Source organism: Topomyia yanbarensis, chromosome 1 (assembly GCF_030247195.1).
Source record: "Topomyia yanbarensis strain Yona2022 chromosome 1, ASM3024719v1, whole genome shotgun sequence".
In the NCBI taxonomy this organism is placed as follows: Eukaryota; Metazoa; Arthropoda; class Insecta; order Diptera; family Culicidae; genus Topomyia; species Topomyia yanbarensis.
Window position 1 is genome coordinate 117,601,243 of NC_080670.1, and position 20,301 is coordinate 117,621,543.

General features: G+C 40.9%; 1 protein-coding gene and 1 long non-coding RNA gene across 2 annotated transcripts in view; one reads left to right on the plus strand and one right to left on the minus strand.

Annotated features, from left to right (window-relative positions):
* The window catches only part of LOC131680435 (uncharacterized), a 145,626-nt gene that overhangs the window by 63,058 nt on the left and 62,267 nt on the right, over nt 1–20,301 (minus strand). The gene's annotated exons all lie outside the window — the stretch shown is intronic.
* Nucleotides 9,787–12,730, plus strand: LOC131681022 (uncharacterized). The gene is made up of 7 exons (XR_009303872.1): nt 9,787–10,267; nt 10,409–10,519; nt 10,592–10,894; nt 10,974–11,206; nt 11,512–12,419; nt 12,482–12,595; nt 12,655–12,730. It is a non-coding gene; the product is annotated as an uncharacterized LOC131681022 (long non-coding RNA).

The following is a 20,301-nucleotide window of genomic DNA, read 5'->3' on the forward strand; positions in this document are numbered from 1 at the left end:
TGTGTATGAAATCGGTAACAATTGTAAACCTATTTGCCATTCATGAAGCTCTCAGGGAAGTGACGTACTCAGCGTGAATCATATTTCGAGCATGATTAATTATAATGCTTATTTGTGACGGTTCCGGATGACTCTGGGAAGTTCAGTCTGACCAATTTAGACAGCACAATTTCTGCAATCGGAAATTTAAATCATTGGCTGGCCATTTTTTATCTAAATTGGCTGCTTCTACCGGTTCTAGAAGACCCAGGGAAATTATCGAAATTCGCTCAAACCAAATCTATGATTACAATCTAAATCGGCGTTTGACCATTAAGAAGCAAATCTGATTGCCTTGGCCGCCTTTACCGCTTTCACAAGCCTCGGGGAAACTACCTTTCGAAACACGTTTCTGAATCCGGAATGGATTCCAGCGCAAATATAACAACCGACTCCGACTCAATCGGTTTCAGGTCGAACCAAACTCTAGGCTTTAAACTTTGGCTGACGTTAAAAATCGATTATGATAACAATGGCTACTACTAAAGGTTCTGGAAGTCTCAGGGAATGCTACCAATAAACAGTACGGATACAAACCTATTTTTGGTATAACAATTGTGAGAATCGTAATTCAAATTTATTGCCATTCGTGGTAATTCTTATTGCATGAAATACTAGAGAAGGTTTAAGGAATCCCGGGAAAGTGTTCCATGGTCTGAATCGTGATTCCAAATTACTGGATTATATTATATAACTAAATTGGTCACTTAACAAAACCGAAGGTCAAACGAATCGTCGACCAATCGGATCAACAACTGCTGTACTTCAAGAATACCGTATGTGCTATAGCACTTTTACTTAATCACCAGGCTGCTTTTTGTATGCTAGACGGTGGGTACCGGTGTGTGTGAATGATCACGTTTACGACCGGGTTTGTATTATCGCGAAGTTCTCAAGCGTTGCTATGTGATGCGCGCATTTATGTGACGTTTGTGTGACGAGTCTAGTAGAGCATTCATCATCATTGAGTATTGTATATCAAATATAAAACATTGATCATTAAATACTAAATATCACGCATTGAATATGTATATTAAACCTTGAATATTACATTTTATATATTAAATATCAAATATTAAATATTCAATAATAAATATTAAATATAAAATAAAAACATTAAAATATTAAATACACTAAAGACCCGTTTGAAAATTGATAGTTGGTAGTTTGATGGGCTCTACCAGTCGAACCAAGTTGAATTCGAGTTAATCCTTTCTTGGGCATATATTTCTTGTCTTAGGGATCCAAAATATCCAAAAATAAAAATCTGATTTTTTTTTTAAATTTTGCACTGTCAGACCCGCTTAAGGAAAATTTAACCTAAATAATCAGAAAGGATTGTGAGACATCTACACTGATAAAATATAAATGAATAATAAATAAGTAGAGAAATTAATACACCAATAAGTAATTAAATTGGTAAATAAATTAATGAATAATTTCTCGGTTTATAGGTGTTCGAGAGTGGACTGTAACTTGTTGATTATAGGCGAACCGACGAACTCCGCGAATTTTCCACCACGTAATTCGGAAACCGGATAGAAACACTTGCGTTTAGTTTTAATAATGTATTTTCGTCTAATTACATGTGTTACTCTTGCTTAAATTTGCTTCACTAAAAAAAAACTAATTTTCGACTGCATGTCTTAACACGACGAAAGTACGATTCCTTATGCCATTTATCCTCCAATACAGGTAGCATTTTTCTTCCCTTTCGCGCGCTTCGTTTGCGTTGCGTTTGTTACGCTGACGTGGCGCAGCGGTGCGTGTTGCCATATTATCTAGGCAGGCTGTGTTTAAAAGTTACACACAAAATTTTCATTCGTGACGTTTAAACGGCCCGAACATCCTCCCCCGCGAGAAGCTGGTTGTCCAATATAGGTAAAGGAGCCAGCTTGTGAATTGGGCGCTTCAAGATACCAACCCTGGTTCGGACATCGACAACACGGATCAATCCATCCGATCCTGAGTAAGTTTTTTCTACTCTTCCTAGTTTCCAATGCTGCGGTGGTAAGTTGTCGTCTCGAATGATTACCACCATTCCAGCTTTAATGTTCTCCTTCCTCTTGTTCCATTTTTGTCGTATCTGCATCTCCTGCAGATATTCTAGAGACCAGCGTTTCCAGAACTCCTCACGCAAATGCTGGACATACTGCCACCTGGAAAGCCGATTAACAGGAATTCCGTCGTAGCTTGGCTCCGGAATAGCAACTAAAGGTCTGTCGATCATGAAATGTCCCGGAGTCAAGGGTTCAAGCTCTGATGGGTCGTCGGAGGACGCATATAATGGCCGAGAATTGAGCTGAGCCTCAATCTGGCAGAGTAATGTCGAAAATTCAGACATTGTAAGTAGGCATGAATTCAAATTTCTTTTCAAGATTGCCTTCATGCTTTTAACCCCTGCCTCCCAAATTCCTCCCATGTGTGGTGCATTTGGAGGAATCATTTTCCATTCAATCTGTCGGGATTGACAGAATTCTTCTAATTTCAAATTGGTGGTTCGATCCTTGAAAAGGCGGTGCAGTTTGATTAAGTCGTTTCGGGCTCCGATAAAGTTTGTCCCGTTATCGGAAAATATTTGCTCAGGGACGCCACGACGAGAGACAAATCGCAACAATGCGGCAATAAATGCATCAGCAGACAGGTCTTCAACCAGCTCCAGGTGAATTCCCTTAGTAACCAAACACACAAATACGCTCACATATCCCTTTACAGGTGCTACCCTTCTACCAGTCTGCTTAATTAACATAGGACCTGCAAAGTCGACGCCCACCTTGGTGAAAGCGGGAGCTTTGTCGCATCTTGCTAACGGCAGGTCCCCCATGAATTGGCTTGCACACGGAGGTTTTAATTTGAAACACCGCACGCAATTTCTTGTCACCTTACGTACAGCAGAGCGAGCTCCCAAAATCCAAAAGTGACGACGAAGCTGGGCTAGAAGAGCCGACGGTCCAATGTGTAGATTCTCACGATGTACAGCTTCAATCAATCGTTTCACAATGACATCATCCTTTGGTAAGACCCACTGATGCTTCACGCCGTACGGCAGATTTGAATGCCGAAGACGCCCGCCGACACGAATCATTCCATCGTCCATAAAAGGGTTCAACATAGAAAATCTCTTGCAGTACTCACCGGACTCAATGATGGCTGCTTCCTTACCAAAATGTTGCAGTTGAACCACCCGAACAATCACCTTCAAGGAGTGGCGCATTTCAAACACAGTTGGGAACCGCTGTATGATTCGCTTCTTCTTCACCTTTTCCTTCGCGTTCCAGCAAAATCGTAAAACGTAGGCAAGGATTCGCTGGAGCTTCCTGAAGGACTCGAACTTCTGAAAAATCGGTAACGGCTCCGATTTCATTGTCGTAGAAACAATAGTGGATCGCCGCAACTCAGGTACATCGTCATCGGACAGCGGTTCTGGATCAACCACCTGATATTCTTCATTGCGCAGGAACAACGGTCCATTCCACCAAAGGTCGTTGTTCTCAAGACCATCAGCAGTTTGACCGCGTGACACTACATCGGCCGGATTATCCAGCGTGTGAACATATTTCCATTTGAATTTCATTCCTGTCGCAGTAATTTCACTAATTCGATTGCGTACAAACACTTCTAAATGGTCCGGATTCTTAGCTAGCCATGCTAGCACCACTTGACTATCCGACCATAGTGTAATGTCACGAAAAGACAGTTCTAATGCTGAAATCACTGCGCTCACCAATCTGTGCAGCAAAAGCGCAGCTAGAAGCTCCTTTCTTGGAATGGTCAACACTGTCTTCGGAATAATCTTCGACTTGGCACACAGCAACCGTACTACCGTAGCTTGACCAGACACGATTGACCTGATATACACGCAAGCCCCGTATGCCTCCATACTTGCGTCACCAAATCCATGAAGCTCGAAAGCAGCAGCTCCAGTCACTATCACATGACGAGGGATGCGAAGGCGTGTAATACCACACAATGCACTAAGAAAATAATCAAATTTCTTCCTCAAATCACCCGTGAGCTCTTCATCCCATTCCACTTCTTCTTTCCAGATATTCTTCATTAGAAGTTTGCCGACAACGATAACTGGTGCCACAAGTCCCAACGGATCAAACATTCTCGATACCAGTGAGAGCGCTTGTCGCTTGGTTACGTCCTTTTCACTCACTACTGGAAGGGAGATGTACTGGAGAACGTCCAAATCAGGGTTCCACATTAGCCCTAATGTTTTGATCACCTCACTTGTTCCGCTATCATCAATACTGACCAGTTCGTCCCGGTCCTTTTCCGGAATACGCTCCAGCAGTACCGGATTGTTTGATGCCCATTTGTGCAAATGAAATCCACCAGCCTGAAGGAGATGAATCAACTGCACCTGAGCTTCACTTGCTTCATCCAACTTGTTGAATCCGAACAACGCGTTATCGACATAAAAACTGTTCTTCACTATATCTGCAGCTAGCGGGTACTTGGAGCTTTCGTCGATAGCCAGCTGCAAGAGTGCCCGCGTTGCTAAAAACGGGGCAGAAGCCGTGCCGTAGGTGACAGTTGTCAGCTCTAGGACGCGAAGGGGATCGGAAGGATTTTTCCTCCAGAATATACGAGATAGCGGCGTATGCCGCCGATCGACTAAGACTTGCCTATACATTTTGGCCACATCAGTAGCCAACACATGAAGCGGAATACGGAATCGAAGTGAAATGGACTGTAAATCGCTCTGGATGATAGCACCAATCTTCATTACGTCGTTGAGCGATCGACCAGATACCTTAGCGGACGCATCGAATACTACACGACACTTAGTAGTGGTATTTGAAGGTCGCAGAACAGCATGATGTGGTAAGTACCACTTAATGGTGTCTACTGGATCCTTGTTTACATCAACTTCTTCACAGTGAACAAGACTCTCGTACTCGTCCATAAATTCCTGGTACTGCTTCATCAAGTCCGGATACCGTAACAATTTTCGTTCCAATCCATGGAACCTTTTTAATGCCATCGACCTAGAATCTCCCAGCTCGCTGACGGACTCCTTCAGAGGCAGCTGGACTATGTATCGCCCGGACGCATCTCTACGATGGGTAACCTTAAAATGCTCTTCACACTCATCCTCATCATTGCACGATTTATCAGCACTAGCAACATCTTCGACTTCCCAAAATCGTTGAATAGACTGGCTTAAATCGTCCATCGTGATTGTATGCGAGTGAACTGCTCCATCTGATGCCGCACCATCATTATACACGCCACCAACAACCCAGCCAAATTGGGTCTCGCGCAAAATGGGTAGACCCTCAGCCAACATGATCTCACCAGGTAGCAACAACTTCAGGAACCATTCGTTACCCAAGAGCATATCCACTTTGCTAGGATGCAAGAACTTCGGGTCAGCCAATTGAACACCAACGGGAATCTCTAATGCACTGTTCATAGCCGACGTAGGGAGATCTGCAGTGACCTTGTCGGTGACAAGGCATTTGATTTTTGCGTGGAAATCAGTGTACCTTGAAGACAGATGCACCACACAATCACTAGTGGATTCTATTTTCGCGCTATTGACTCCGAACAACGTGACCTTTGAAGCATTCAGCATCAATCCCAGCAGATCAGCCGCTGAACGTGAAATCAAATTTACTTGGGAACCACTGTCCAATAATATTCTACACGGGTGGGGCTTGTAGTTTTTATCAAAAACATCCACTACCGCCGTGAGCAACAGCACTTGCTGCGAATGAGTAGCCAAGTTGTTGCATGTTGCTACTGTCGGAACCGTTGCTGATGGTGCATTCTCTTGCTCTATTACAGGTGGTTCCGGAGCCACCTTAGGTTTGTCCTCTGCGTGCAACAGGCTATGGTGCCGACGCTTGCACTTCTGGCACGATTTGTCCGACGAACAGTCGATACTTCGATGGCCTCTTCTTAGGCAGTTGAAGCAAACGTTTCTCTCACGTACCTTCACCAATCTTTGCGGAACCGGTAGAGATTTGAAATCAGCGCAGTTATGATTTGCGTGTACCTTACCGCAGAAATCGCACTTTATTTCCGTCTCGCTCGACGAAACCGTTGCATGTACCTTTTGACCCGGCGGTTTGCTAGGTGCATAAACAGATTTAACGGGAATTGTAGCCTTCTGGTAGCTGATTTCAATTCTCTCCAGAATGAAAGTCTGTTCCTTCAGGAACGCCAGCATTTTTTTGTATTCGGGGAGCTCTCCATGATTAACCGATGACTCCCATAGATGACGAACATCAGAGTGCAACGCTGCGGCCAAAAGCTGAATCACGAAATCCTCTCCAACACCTTCGAATTGTCGTTCAAGAAATTTCAGCCCTTCGACATGTTTACTGCATTCATCCACCAGATTGCGTAGCTCCAAATGACTCTTCTTAGTCATGCGCTTAAGATTCAGCAGACCGTGAATATGGGAATCTATGGCATGACGCTTGTTCTCGTACCGCTCTTCCAGGATTTGCCACGCATGGGCATAGTTGCCCTCATTGATTGTTTTTGCATCAATAAGACCAGCTGCACTACCGACCAGAGCTTTCTCCAGATGGTATAGCTTGACAGCTGGTGGATCTGGACCTCTGTCCACGAGGTCCTTGAACATGGCCTTGAATTTTGGCCAGCTTTCGTACCGACCATCGAATGTGGGAATCGGCATGCGAAGCGGTTGGTGAATTACAACTGGTGCTTGCTGGTTATTGCCATTCCTTGTGAGCTCTGTGGTAGCAGCAGCAGCCGCCGCGGTTGCGTTGATCCTGGTGAGCTGTTCCTCCAACATAATAGAAACATTATCGTACAGGATGTCGAACTCTTCATAGTGCTGGTCATGTTGTTCGTAGTCCTCGACCGCCGTTAGTTCCATTATTCGCTCGTGAACATCGTTGTAATCCTTTTGAGCTGCATCTAGTTTCCGCAGATACACCTTAACCTCAGCTTCTGTCAGCTGAGCCACTTCCTGTTCATCGGGGCATATAGTATGGAGGATACGAGTAACCTTACCTTTGGCTACGCCACGGCGGTGGACGAGCTTATCCATGTTCTCTCCGGAGACCAACTTCTCCGTCAACTTAACCTTCTTCTTTTTCTTCTTGATGCGAGGGGTTGAAAAATCTAGAGTAGACTGCCCAAGTGCAGAACTAGCTCCAAATTTCGTTGCTTCTTTATGCTTTGGATCACTTCTTTTCGACATGCCACCGTAAACACCACATCAGGTCAAGCCCTATGCTCGACGATGGTTGGGAACACAGCCAAGTCTATGCTCACGCAACCGGTAACTCAAGGGCACAGATGGTCAAATCGAAACCACGAAGAAATCCACTTTGTTTCCCAGAGCGCTCAATGCTCGCTTTTTCAACACTCACAAAAACACTATAAATGGCTACCGCACACCAGTCTTCAAGCTCATAACAAAATGGCGCTGGTACTATTCCAATATGGCGGACATTTTCCAAACCACGTTTTGCGTAACCACTTTTCACTATGCTGATTTTCTTCCGGTTCCGTAACAGTCGGAGCCGTCGGAGCACTTCACAACCTTAGATCCGGCTCGAAGGACCAAATTATGTTCGAGAGTGGACTGTAACTTGTTGATTATAGGCGAACCGACGAACTCCGCGAATTTTCCACCACGTAATTCGGAAACCGGATAGAAACACTTGCGTTTAGTTTTAATAATGTATTTTCGTCTAATTACATGTGTTACTCTTGCTTAAATTTGCTTCACTAAAAAAAACTAATTTTCGACTGCATGTCTTAACACGACGAAAGTACGATTCCTTATGCCATTTATCCTCCAATACAGGTAGCATTTTTCTTCCCTTTCGCGCGCTTCGTTTGCGTTGCGTTTGTTACGCTGACGTGGCGCAGCGGTGCGTGTTGCCATATTATCTAGGCAGGCTGTGTTTAAAAGTTACACACAAAATTTTCATTCGTGACGTTTAAACGGCCCGAACAATAGGCATTAACATAAACATTTCACATATGTTTCAGCACATATCGAAGGACGATGGTTTCGTCTAGCACATTATGCAAAGAACGAAGGGGCGAATGTTTAAACGGCTTGGTTTATTACAGAGTAAAAAGTAAACCAAAAGAATAACATTGTTACTTACGATACGACCTAATGAAAATTTTCCCCAGAAATAAATGAACATATAAGTAAATAATGCAGGAATAAATAAATGTAAAAATATACTAAATTCAAACCTAGTCGCTTTCGCCTTGAATCGCTTCAAAGCATATATCAGTTAAGATATCTTTTTGTGTTTTTATAGCTATGTTTTGTCTTCTTGGAATTTTGATTCACATGATAATGAGCAAAATATTTTTCATCTTCTGCTTCAAGGTTAGTCTTTCGGATAATTTTTCCACCGCTTTCTCTACTGGCCGTTCAACGACAAAATAAAATAAAAAACAAAGTCGGGTTCTCAAAAGTCCATTTAACTGAAAGTTAAAACCATTAACTGAATTCTAAATTGATGGTAAGATTGACCCCACTGAACATCATAAAATCAGATTGGCCCTGTATGTAAATTATGGAAAAGATGTTAAAAGCCTTTTACAATCAGTTATAATACAATACGTTGTAATCCATTTAAAACGAGTGTATTGCTAGTTAGGCACTTTTCAATAAGTTAGGTCCTTTCATAATCAGTTCGGTCATAAAAATCAATTAGGCCCTTTTATAAATTGTTGTAAAATCGCTATCAAAATTCTTCATAATCAAATGTTGCGTTATGTACGTGCTCGGGTAGATATTTGTTAATGGAAAACATGAAATTTCAATTTGTTACATTTTGCAGTTAGGCCCTTTTCAAATGTTTGGATAGAACTGGGTAGAGCTAAATTGTAATTGTAAATTTATTAGCTTACGATACTCTGTTGGTTACATTTGTATACCTTATGTCAGGTCAAGAAAGAAAAAAAAAATAATAAAATTATAAATTCAGAATCAAAACAAGTATGACCCAAAAAAGCTCCTACGCCTTTCACCAGTAGCTGGTCGAAAACACATTACGGTGCGATCTTTTCAATTTCGTCCGAATTCTCCGCGTCTAGCAACTGAATCTTTTTCCGGAAGTGTTTTTGATTGATCTGCAAATCATCATGCTTCGATCACTGCCCACTAGGTTGATGGTGATTCCGTTCTGTTAAAGAAGTGGGAAAAATTTTTTCGTTTCCATTTCGTAAGCGGTACGCAGCTCTCGCGAAAACGATAACGAAAAATGAAGTTAGCTGAGACACGGTTCGACAAACGATAAGTCTCATAATACTTCCGCGAGACGGCGCTGCTTTCTATGCGCTGTCACCAAGGCAAACTTTTTCCTTGCGAAATAATGGTCAGCGGTATTATTTCGCACGGAGGCTCGCGAAATTTTGACAGGTTGCAATGAAAAAATATAAGAAAACACAAGATTGGTAATTTTTTGTATTTTTTTCATCGCAACCTGTCAATATTTCGTAGTTTAGAAATTCAATATATCGAATTTGAATGGTAAGTTTAAAAATATTACTGGAAGTGTGATGGTTTCTAGTTTTAAACAATTAAATTTAAATAATTAATATTATTTGCAGCACACCCGAACAAAGCAAATCAGCTCAACTAATCTTGTCTCAGCAGTACCAACAACTCCAAATCCAGCAATAGCCAACAACCCCTCAAAAAAGGACCACATAGCAATTACTGCTCAAACAAACAACAGGAGTTTACGAATGATGGACACATCGGAAAACATTTCATCGGTACATTAAAACTTGTCTGCCACTATTTTTTACCAGCGGTTGCATTCCTGATTTAGAGAAATCGGAGTAAAGCACAAAAGTCATATTACAGCCTTGGTTCCTACCAGTTCCTTGCATGAAAATATCACTGCCTCCACAGTGCTCGTGATTCCATTCCAGCAGCAGCAAGCAATCACTATTCGAGTGCTTATCGCCAACATTTCACAGCAAGCTCAGCAGCAGAACCACCTTCAACCATAACATCAGAAAATTAAGATTTCCTCCAGACCATGACCATCATCCTAAAGGTCGGTAGCAATAACGTTCAGCCGACGGTACAACCTGGTCAGCAACCGCAATTAGTGCAATAGATCCAAGCCAAATGTAGAAGACCATTGACCAACTGCAAAAAAGATAGCAACAGCACATTCAAACACAGTAGCAGCAGCATACTATACTGTACCATGCGGTGTGCAGGAGGACTTTTTTATTCAGTTGGTGCGGCAAGGTGAGACATTTTTATTACCTTTTTTTATTTCGAAAGGATCAGTACCGTGTTTAGTATATTGTAATGTAATACCCTATTCTTCTTTAAAAAGCTCGAGTTCACTCATTTACGGATATTTTTTATTATGATTTTTTTTTTCAGATCGAACACCAACAACATAATATCATGGTAATCACCCAGCAAGAGAACGCAGTGATAATGGATCAACAGAAAACACAACATCAATATGCTCGGAAAGGACTTTCTCTTTCGGTATGTATTTACCAGTAGAATCCCTCCTCCAAACATTCCTTTGTATATCTAGATGTCCTTATCAATTCACAGAACAAACATATTGGCACGTCATGTTCAATCGGCTAACCGTTTGGAATAAGCGCTCATCATCGGTTTCATGGCAGGGAAGTGAGCAGGCAAAAGAAGGCATCGTTTTTTCCGCAAGGTCGCTCTGGTCAAAATTTCAGCGAATTGCAGGGAATAAAGCACCCGAGGGACAGTACCCGTGCTGATTCAGGACGATTTCCCATACTTTGTACCTTGCTATTGAATTTTTATACCCGATCGAAACGATGGCAAGCGCTGCCGATAACTGGGTCAAAAAGACGACGGATCAAGAAATTTCTGCACTCGGTAAGTGTTTTTTTGTTATAACCTATTTTTGAAGCGATCATTGGGATGGGATTTGAATTTTTCTTTTTAATACAAATAGGTTAGCGAACTGAGTACATATCACCAAGGATAAGGATTCAGAGCCGGCGGCTGGCAGTCCAGAGAAAGAGAATGCGGAAAAATCTAGTCCACCGCCAGTAGAACCAAAGCTGCACCTGATGTTTGGAGTTCGGTAGCTACGGAAATTCTGACTCTAGCAGCTCCAGAAGAAAAACAAGCTGCAAGAGGAAATGGAGAAACAGCTTCCTCCGCGGAAGATGCAGAGGTATTCAAGTAAGTCGAAATCTGCAGAAAATTTTGATTAGGACATAAGGAACATTGAGAGCCTCTCTTTGTTTACTTTCTCCTTCGATTATTATGACGTCGCTATAACACTTTGCACTAATTTTCCAGTACATAGCCGATGGTTTTTACTAAAATATTAGGCAAAGAGTTGAGTACTAAATATTGAAACGACCGAGTAATAAACAGAAGAGAAAGACCCCAAAGAGAATCTCATTGTTGCTTACGTCCTATTCTAAATTTTCTCCCGAAATATTCAGTATCAGCTTTAAAATTATCCATGACTAATCTTTTAGCCCGGCGGATGCAAGTTTGCTAATGAAAGATGTTCGTTAAGGTCTAGTAGAATCAAAGCTGGATTTGGAGGTGCAGCGGAAGGATTGGTTGGTTACAACTTTCGAAGCTTTGCACATGAAGCAGGAATTACTACAGAGAGTCTATGCGATGGGTTTCAACGCCCCTTCCAAGATTCAGGAGAAGGCTCTACCTACTCTGTTGACCGGTCCGCCACGGAATATAATCGCCCAGAGTCAGTCGGGAATAGGAAAAACCGCTGCCTTCGTGCTGGCAATGCTCAGTTGAGTCCATCAGTTAAAAAACTATCTGCAGGTGATATGCCTTTCCCCCACGTATGAGCTGGCAATTCAGAAGGGGGAAGTAGCTGCCAAAATGGCAAAGTTTTGTCCGGAAATCAAACTTCCTTACGCCGTTCGCAGTGAGGAGACCATCAAAGGGGCGAAGCTGACTAATCATATCATCATCGGAACACCCGGCAAGCTAATGGACTGGAGTATAAAGTTCAGGACGTACGACCTAGTTTTCCCTTTTTGTACTGTACGAGGCGGGTGTTATGGTCGGTGTTCTTCTTGGCCACGTACGAGCGCGAGGTGATGGAGTTTGCCGAGTATATCCAGGACGCAACCAGGACGAGAAATTGTGTGATTACCGTCGGACAAGCGATCATTTTCTGTCATATGATGTATAGGACAGTTGTAAACTCCAAGTAAACTTATTATCAGAACTGTTAATCGATCGAAACAGGTACGCAAAACGGCCGGTTGGTTGACCGGCAGGCTGTCCCAGGATGGTCACTCGGTAGCGGTACTGTCCGGTGATCTGACGGTGGAGCAACGGTTGGACGCTCTGGATCGATTCCGAACCGGACTAGAGAAGGTACAGATTATAACGAACGTTTTGTCCAGGGGTAAGTTCCACCACTTGATTCTGGCTACATCACCAGGTTACGGAGAGATTCTTTCGTCTTAGGTATCGACGTCGAACAGGTGACCATTGTCGTCAACTTCGACCTCCCGATGGATCAGCAGGGACGAGCCGATTGCGAAACGTATCTACATCGAATTAGACGCACCGGTAGATTCGGTAAGTGTGACTCATTCTCGTGATCCTATAGATTGTATTTCTTCCCACTTCTTTAACAGAACGGAATCACCATCAACCTAGTGGGCAGTAATCGAAGCATGATGATTTGCAGATCAATCAAAAAACACTTCCGGAAAAAGATTAAAAAAAAAAACACTTCCGGAAAAGATGTTAGACGCGGAGAATTCGGACGAAATTGAAAAGATCGCACCGTAATGTGTTTTCGACCAGCTACTGGTGAAAGGCGTAGGAGCTTTTTTGGGTCATACTTGTTTTGATTCTGAATTTATAATTTTATTATATTTTTTTTTTCTTGACCTGACATAAGGTATACAAATGTAACCAACAGAGTATCGTAAGCTAATAAATTTTCAATTACAATTTAGCTCTACCCAGTTCTATCCAAACATTTGAAAAGGGCCTAACTGCAGAATGAAACAAATTGAAATTTCATGTTTTCCATTAACAAATATCTACCCGAGCACGTACATAACGCAACATTTGATTATGAAGAATTTTGATAGCGATTTTACAACAATTTATAAAAGGGCCTAATTGATTTTTATGACCGAACTGATTATGAAAGGACCTAACTTATTGAAAAGTGCCTAACTAGCAATACACTCGTTTTAAATGGATTATAACGTATTGTATTATAACTGATTGTAAAAGGCTTTTAACATCTTTTCCATAATTTACATACAGGGCCAATCTCAAACAAACTGGCAACAAGGTTAGACAAGTCGGTTAGTTGTTTTTATCTCTCTGTGCTAATATTGTGTTTTTATCGTTTTTTTCGGATTTATTCGTTGTGGATTATTACATATCTGACGTATTTTTCATCACTGCATCGGTGTGACTCGGAGTTCAACGCTGTTTGTCAAATTATATCGGAAAATCTCCAAAAAACTGCACCGCATTCGCTTTGTGTTGAGGTCGTACGGAAAAAAGCAATGGAGCCTGTTTGTTGTGCTTGTACTCGCAGTCTTGACAAGGTCGACGAAATAGTTTGCAACGGCTTTTGTAAATCATCTTTCCACCTCAAATGTGCTCACCAGTCAGCGGAAATTCGTGACGCTGTATCTGGATGCTCACAATTATTTTGGATGTGCAAAGCTTGTATGAAAATGATGGCAAACGCTTGTTTTCGTCAAGTAATTTCATCCACGAACAATGCAATGCAGTCAATGGTTGATGAGCAGAACAAGGTGCTGGACGAGCTGAGGAATGAAATTGCACTCAACACAACGAAGATTGATACAATACTCCCGCGAACGCCCTTTCCCACTACACCACGGCTGTTAATCCCGAATGAACCACCGCATCGCACCGATAACATTTTCGAAGGTACAAAAGATATTGAACCGGACGACACTATACCATTGGTCGCAGCTAGAAAGAATAAACAGTTTTGGCTGTACTTATCTGGTTTCGATCCTCAGGCAACAGTGCATCAAATCGAAAAGCTAATCAGGAACAATTTAAAAACAGACACAGCTGTGGACGTTGTTAAACTTGTACCTAAAGGCAAAACACTCGATGAACTTTCGTTTGTTTCGTTTAAAGCTGGCATTGATTTGCAGTTGAAAGATTTAGCACTATCAAATTCAACTTGGCAGAAGGAAATTATTTTCCGACCATTTGATTTCCAGCCCACGTCGAACAGACGAAATACTTTTCGCTTTTTGCCAGCCGCAGCAGACACTAAATCACAATGAGCCACTCTTCGCACTTGCCAACTGCCATACACAAACTTCTACCGATGCTCAAGATCTATCGGCTGCGTTACCCTGCATCCGCGCACCTCCGTCTGCACATCGCTCTTCTACTTTCAACTGTCGAGGTCCGAATCGTGAAAACAGTTACCGTCCTTTCTCGCTTTACTATCAGAACACGCGTGGGGTCCGGAGTAAGACAAATCAATTACTACTATCACTTTCTCAGTGCGATTATGATGTTATTGCCTTTACTGAAACCTGGCTGAACAACGACGTTTCAAACTCTGAGCTAGCTCTAAACTATACGATTTACCGTTGTGATAGAAACCCCCAAACCAGCCAACACAGACAAGGTGGGAGGGTTTTGATAGGAGTAAAAAACAACCTTCAGAGCTCTGCTATTCACATTTCTGGCTGCGAGCAATTGGAGCAGATTATTATTCGAATCTCATCGCCGAAGTTTGATATGATAGTTTGCACTATATATCTCCCGCCCAAAAGTGAGCCTTCTTTATACGATCAACATGCAATATGTGTAAAAAAATTAATGGATCTAGCGGGTGATCGAGACGTGGTTTTGACTGTTGGGGATTATAATCTTCCTCAATTACGCTGGATGTCGGATGAAAATTTAAACTGTTTGCTGCCATTGAATGCTTCGTCGGAACAGGAAATATCTCTGGTCGAGTCTGTTTTAGCCAACGGAGTGTTTCAAATTAACGATAAAGTGAACGTGAATGGAAGACTGCTCGACTTAGCGTTTATTAGCGATAATAGTTGTGTGGAATTGTTGGAGCCACCGTTACCACTGCTTAAAATCGACCAGCACCACCGACCTTTTGTATTGCTGTTTGAGACGAACGATGTGAAGCAAAATGCTATTGATTTTGAATACCCGTCTGGCTTTGATTTCACCCGTTGTGATTTCGATCTGGTTAATAGATTGTTCGCCGACATTCGATGGGATGAGATTTTGGATGGGTGCAGTGTTAAGGAAGCTGTGTCATGTTTATATGAAAAAACAGATGCTATACTTCGTGACAATGTACCTGTGAAGCGACCCCGTCGTGCTCACGGTAGCAGGCAACCTTGGTGGAATACTGAGTTACAGCATCTGCGGAACCGCCTTCGTAAAGTTAGAAAACGTTTTTTTTTCGCTGGAGAGATGATAGACATAAAGCTGAGTTGCATGCTATTGAGAGCGAATATAACTCGATGCTTACGCATTGTTTTCGTTGCTATATTCGTCGCACGGAGGAAAACCTTAAGCAGGATCCTAATTCGTTCTGGTCGTTTGTGAAAAATCGGAAACAGTCGCAGGGAATCCCCCAACGTGTCAGTTACAAGGATGTTACCGCTGAGTCCCCGTTTGAATCGGCAAACCTATTCTCATCCTTTTTTCAAAGTGTGCAAAGTAATAACCGACCACCTTTGTCTGAAGCGTATTTGAATAGCCTACCGATGTTCGATCTGAACATGTCGCTCTTCAATTTTTCGGTACGCGATGTGGAGCTGAAACTACAGTCACTAGATGGTGCCAAAGGAGCTGGTCCGGATTGTCTGCCGCCTATTTTCATTAAAAAATGTGCTGAAGCGCTTGCTGTTCCTGCGAGTATAATTTTCAACAAATCATTGTTCGAAGGAATTTTCCCGAGTGTCTGGAAGACAGCAGCTATTACACCGATCCATAAGACAGGTAGCGTGAATGATGTTGAGAATTATCGTGCCATCTCAATTTTGAGTTGCTTACCAAAAGTTTTTGAAAGCCTCGTTCATGATTTGCTGTATCCGAAGGTGCACCATATTATTTCCGAGTGGCAGCATGGATTTGTGAAAAAACGATCGACAAGTACAAATCTTATGGCATACGTTTCGTCACTAAATAGCGCGCTTGGTGAACGTCAACAAATTGATGCCGTTTATGTGGATTTTGCTAAAGCGTTCGATAGAGTGCCTCATTTGCTAATGGTGGCCAAACTCGAACGAATGGGACTTCCTGAATGGTTGACACGGTGGATATTGTCGTACCTCACCGAACGCTGTGCGTACGTTCGTATCGATGAAATGAGATCATCTCCGTTTGTGATAGAGTCGGGTGTTCCCCAGGGAAGTCATCTAGGCCCGCTACTGTTTATTTTATTCGTAAACGATTTGTGCTCCACTATACAGTCCCCTAAGTACATGTTCGCGGATGATCTGAAATTCTTTCGTGTAATTGCTTCGGCAGTCGATTGCTGTGCCATCCAAGCCGATATCGATTCGCTGCTAAATTGGTGCACACTAAACGGGATGGAAGTAAACGTACAAAAGTGTAATGTGATCTCGTTCTGTCGTAACAGGCACTTAACAACGTTTGACTATAGAATGTCAACAAGCATTATCAACCGTGTAAACACAGTTAAGGATCTAGGCATTCTTCTCGATAGCAAATTGAGTTTCGCGCAGCACATTGCAATGTCTACAGCCAAAGCATATGCCGTATTGGGGTTCATCAAAAGAAACACGCAACAATTCAACGATGTATACTGCCTAAAATCGCTCTTCTGCGCACTTGTACGTAGCATTCTCGAGTACGGTGTACTTGTGTGGGCACCCTATCATGCTGTACAAATCAACCGCGTCGAATGAATTCAGCGTCTCTTTGTTCGTTACGCTCTGCGGTTACTACCTTGGACTGATCCTATTCGTCTACCGCCCTATGAACATCGATGCAATCTTCTACGTTTGCCGACTCTTGCAAGTCGGAGGATAATGCTGCAACGGCTCTTCGTGTTTGATCTTCTGGGAAACAATATAGATAGCCCGGAGTTGCTGAACCAGCTCCGATTCAACGTACCGCCTAGACCCACCAGACGAACTGATTTCTTTCGGTTACCAATGTATCGTACTCTTTTTTCTCAAAACAATCCGTTCAATGTATGCTGTCGTAATTTTAATAATGTAGCTGACAAATATGATTTTAGCATTTCTAAGACTACCTTTAAACATAGAATTAATATTAATTAAGAAACTGTCTGTACGAGTAACTCGAAGACCAGTAAATAAATAAAAATCTGATTTTATGATGTTCAGTGGGGTCAATCTGACCATCAATTTAGAATTCAGTTAATGGTTATAACTTTCAGTTAAATGGACTTTTGAGAACCCGACTTTGTTTTTTATTTTATTTTGTCGTTGAACGGCCAGTAGAGAAAGCGGTGGAAAAATTATCCGAAAGACTAACCTTGAAGCAGAAGATGAAAAATATTTTGCTCATTATCATGTGAATCAAAATTCCAAGAAGACAAAACATAGCTATAAAAACACAAAAAGATATCTTAACTGATATATGCTTTGAAGCGATTCAAGGCGAAAGCGACTAGGTTTGAATTTAGTATATTTTTACATTTATTTATTCCTTCATTATTTACTTATATGTTCATTTATTTCTGGGGAAAATTTTCATTAGGTCGTATCGTAAGTAACAATGTTATTCTTTTGGTTTACTTTTTACTCTGTAATAAACCAAGCCGTTTAAACATTCGCCCCTTCGTTCTTTGCATAATGTGCTAGACGAAACCATCGTCCTTCGATATGTGCTGAAACATATGTGAAATGTTTATGTTAATGCCTATAAACCGAGAAATTATTCATTAATTTATTTACCAATTTAATTACTTATTGGTGTATTAATTTCTCTATTTATTTATTATTCATTTATATTTTATCAGCGTAGATATCTCACAATCCTTTCTGATTATTTAGGTTAAATTTTCCTTAAGCGGGTCTGACAGTGCAAAATTTAAAAAAAAAATCAGATTTTTATTTTTGGATATTTTGGATCCCTAAGACAAGAAATATATGCCCAAGAAAGGATTTACTCGAATTCAACTTGGTTCGACTGCTAGAGCCCATCAAACTACCAACTATCAATTTTCATATGAGGGGGCTGATAAAATCTGGTCTTTAGTGTATTTAATATTTTAATGTTTTTATTTTATATTTAATATTTATTATTGAATATTTAACATTTGATATTTAATATATAAAATGTAATATTCAAGGTTTAATATACATATTCAATGCGTGATATTTAGTATTTAATGATCAATGTTTTATATTTGATATACAATACTCAATGATGATGAATACTCTACTAGACTCGTCACACAAACGTCACATAAATGCGCGCATCACATAGCAACGCTTGAGAACTTCGCGATAATACAAACCCGGTCGCAAACGTGATCATTCACACACACCGGTACCCACCGTCTAGCATACAAAAAGCAGCCTGGTGATTAAGTAAACGTGCTATAGCACATACGGTATTCTTGAAGTACAGCAGTTGGTGATCCGATTGGTTGACGATTCGTTTGACCTTCGGTTTTGTTAAGTGACCAATTTAGTTATATAATATAATCCAGTAATTTGGAATCACGATTCAGACCATGGAACACTTTCCCGGGATTCCTTAAACCTTCTCTAGTGTTTCATGCAATAAGAATTACCACGAATGGCAATAAATTTGAATTACGATTCTCACAATTGTTATACCAAAAATAGGTTTGTATCCGTACTGTTTATTGGTAGCATTCCCTGAGACTTCCAGAACCTTTAGTAGTAGCCATTGTTATTATAATCGATTTTTAACGTCAGCCAAAGTTAAAAGCCTAGAGTTTGGTTCGACCTTATATTATATATATTTATATTATATATTTGTTATATTTGCGCTGGAATCCATTCCGGATTCAGAAACGTGTTTCGAAAGGTAGTTTCCCCGAGACTTGTGAAAGCGGTAAAGGCGGCCAAGGCAATCAGATTTGCTTCTTAATGGTCAAACGCCGATTTAGATTGTAATCATAGATTTGGTTTGAGCGAATTTCGATAATTTCCCTGGGTCTTCTAGAACCGGTAGAAGCAGCCAATTTAGATAAAAAATGGCCAGCCAATGATTTAAATTTCCGATTGCAGGAATTGTGCTGTCTAAATTGGTCAGACTGAACTTCCCCGAGTCATCCGGAACCGTCACAAATAAGCATTATAATTAATCATGCTCGAAATATGATTCACGCTGAGTACGTCACTTCCCTGAGAGCTTCATGAATGGCAAATAGGTTTACAATTGTTACCGATTTCATACACATCCGTGATGAATTAATAAAATACATAATTTAAAACATTCATATGACAGCAAAAATATAAAAAAGAAATAAACAAACAACAGCTGATGTCGTTTTTCAGTTATCAAAAGCGACATCTAACAGCAAACACACAGACTAGTTTTCGCGAGCAAATGTCAAAATTCCGCACGGAAGAAGGAAAAATATTTTGTGACCTCATTTCGCAAGAGGTACATACTAAGCTTTAAGTAGAAAATATTGTACGTTCCATTGGAAACGAGTCTTTTAATCATTTTGAGGCGACGAATTAAATTGGCGCATTTGATAATAAATGCTGAAAACGTCGAAAAATATGTATTACCCAAGTTTAATGTGTGCTAATTATTTACTTTAACTGAATTTCTCAATAAAACTGACTAAAACTGTGCTTCTAAAGTTTCCATAGGCGTGCGCAGCCTTTTGAATTAGGGGGGGGGCTAACGGCTTAAAAATATTCAGTTATGTCAAACCTTCATTATCAGGTAGATTTCTGGTAAAGGTTCGATTGTAAAACAGTTATTTTATTTTGTTATTATAAATTGAAGTTGTTTTATTTATTTCTTAAATGTAGAAACTGGTTTCTCAAAAAAAGTAATCAAAGTATTTCTGTATCTAATTATCATCCCATTTTAAGTAGGCTTAAAAATTAACATTAAACATTTTCAACTTCCTCGAAAAAAATTTCTCGTGGCCTTTGACGCAAAACAATTCTCATGTTTTTTGCAATATGATTTTTTTGAAGTTAGTAAAATTAACCATTTTTCAGTCCCACATAAGTCGCAAACTATTGATGCATGGAATTTTTTAAGAATATTTAAAGTAGGGTGATGTGCCTATTATGGCAGTA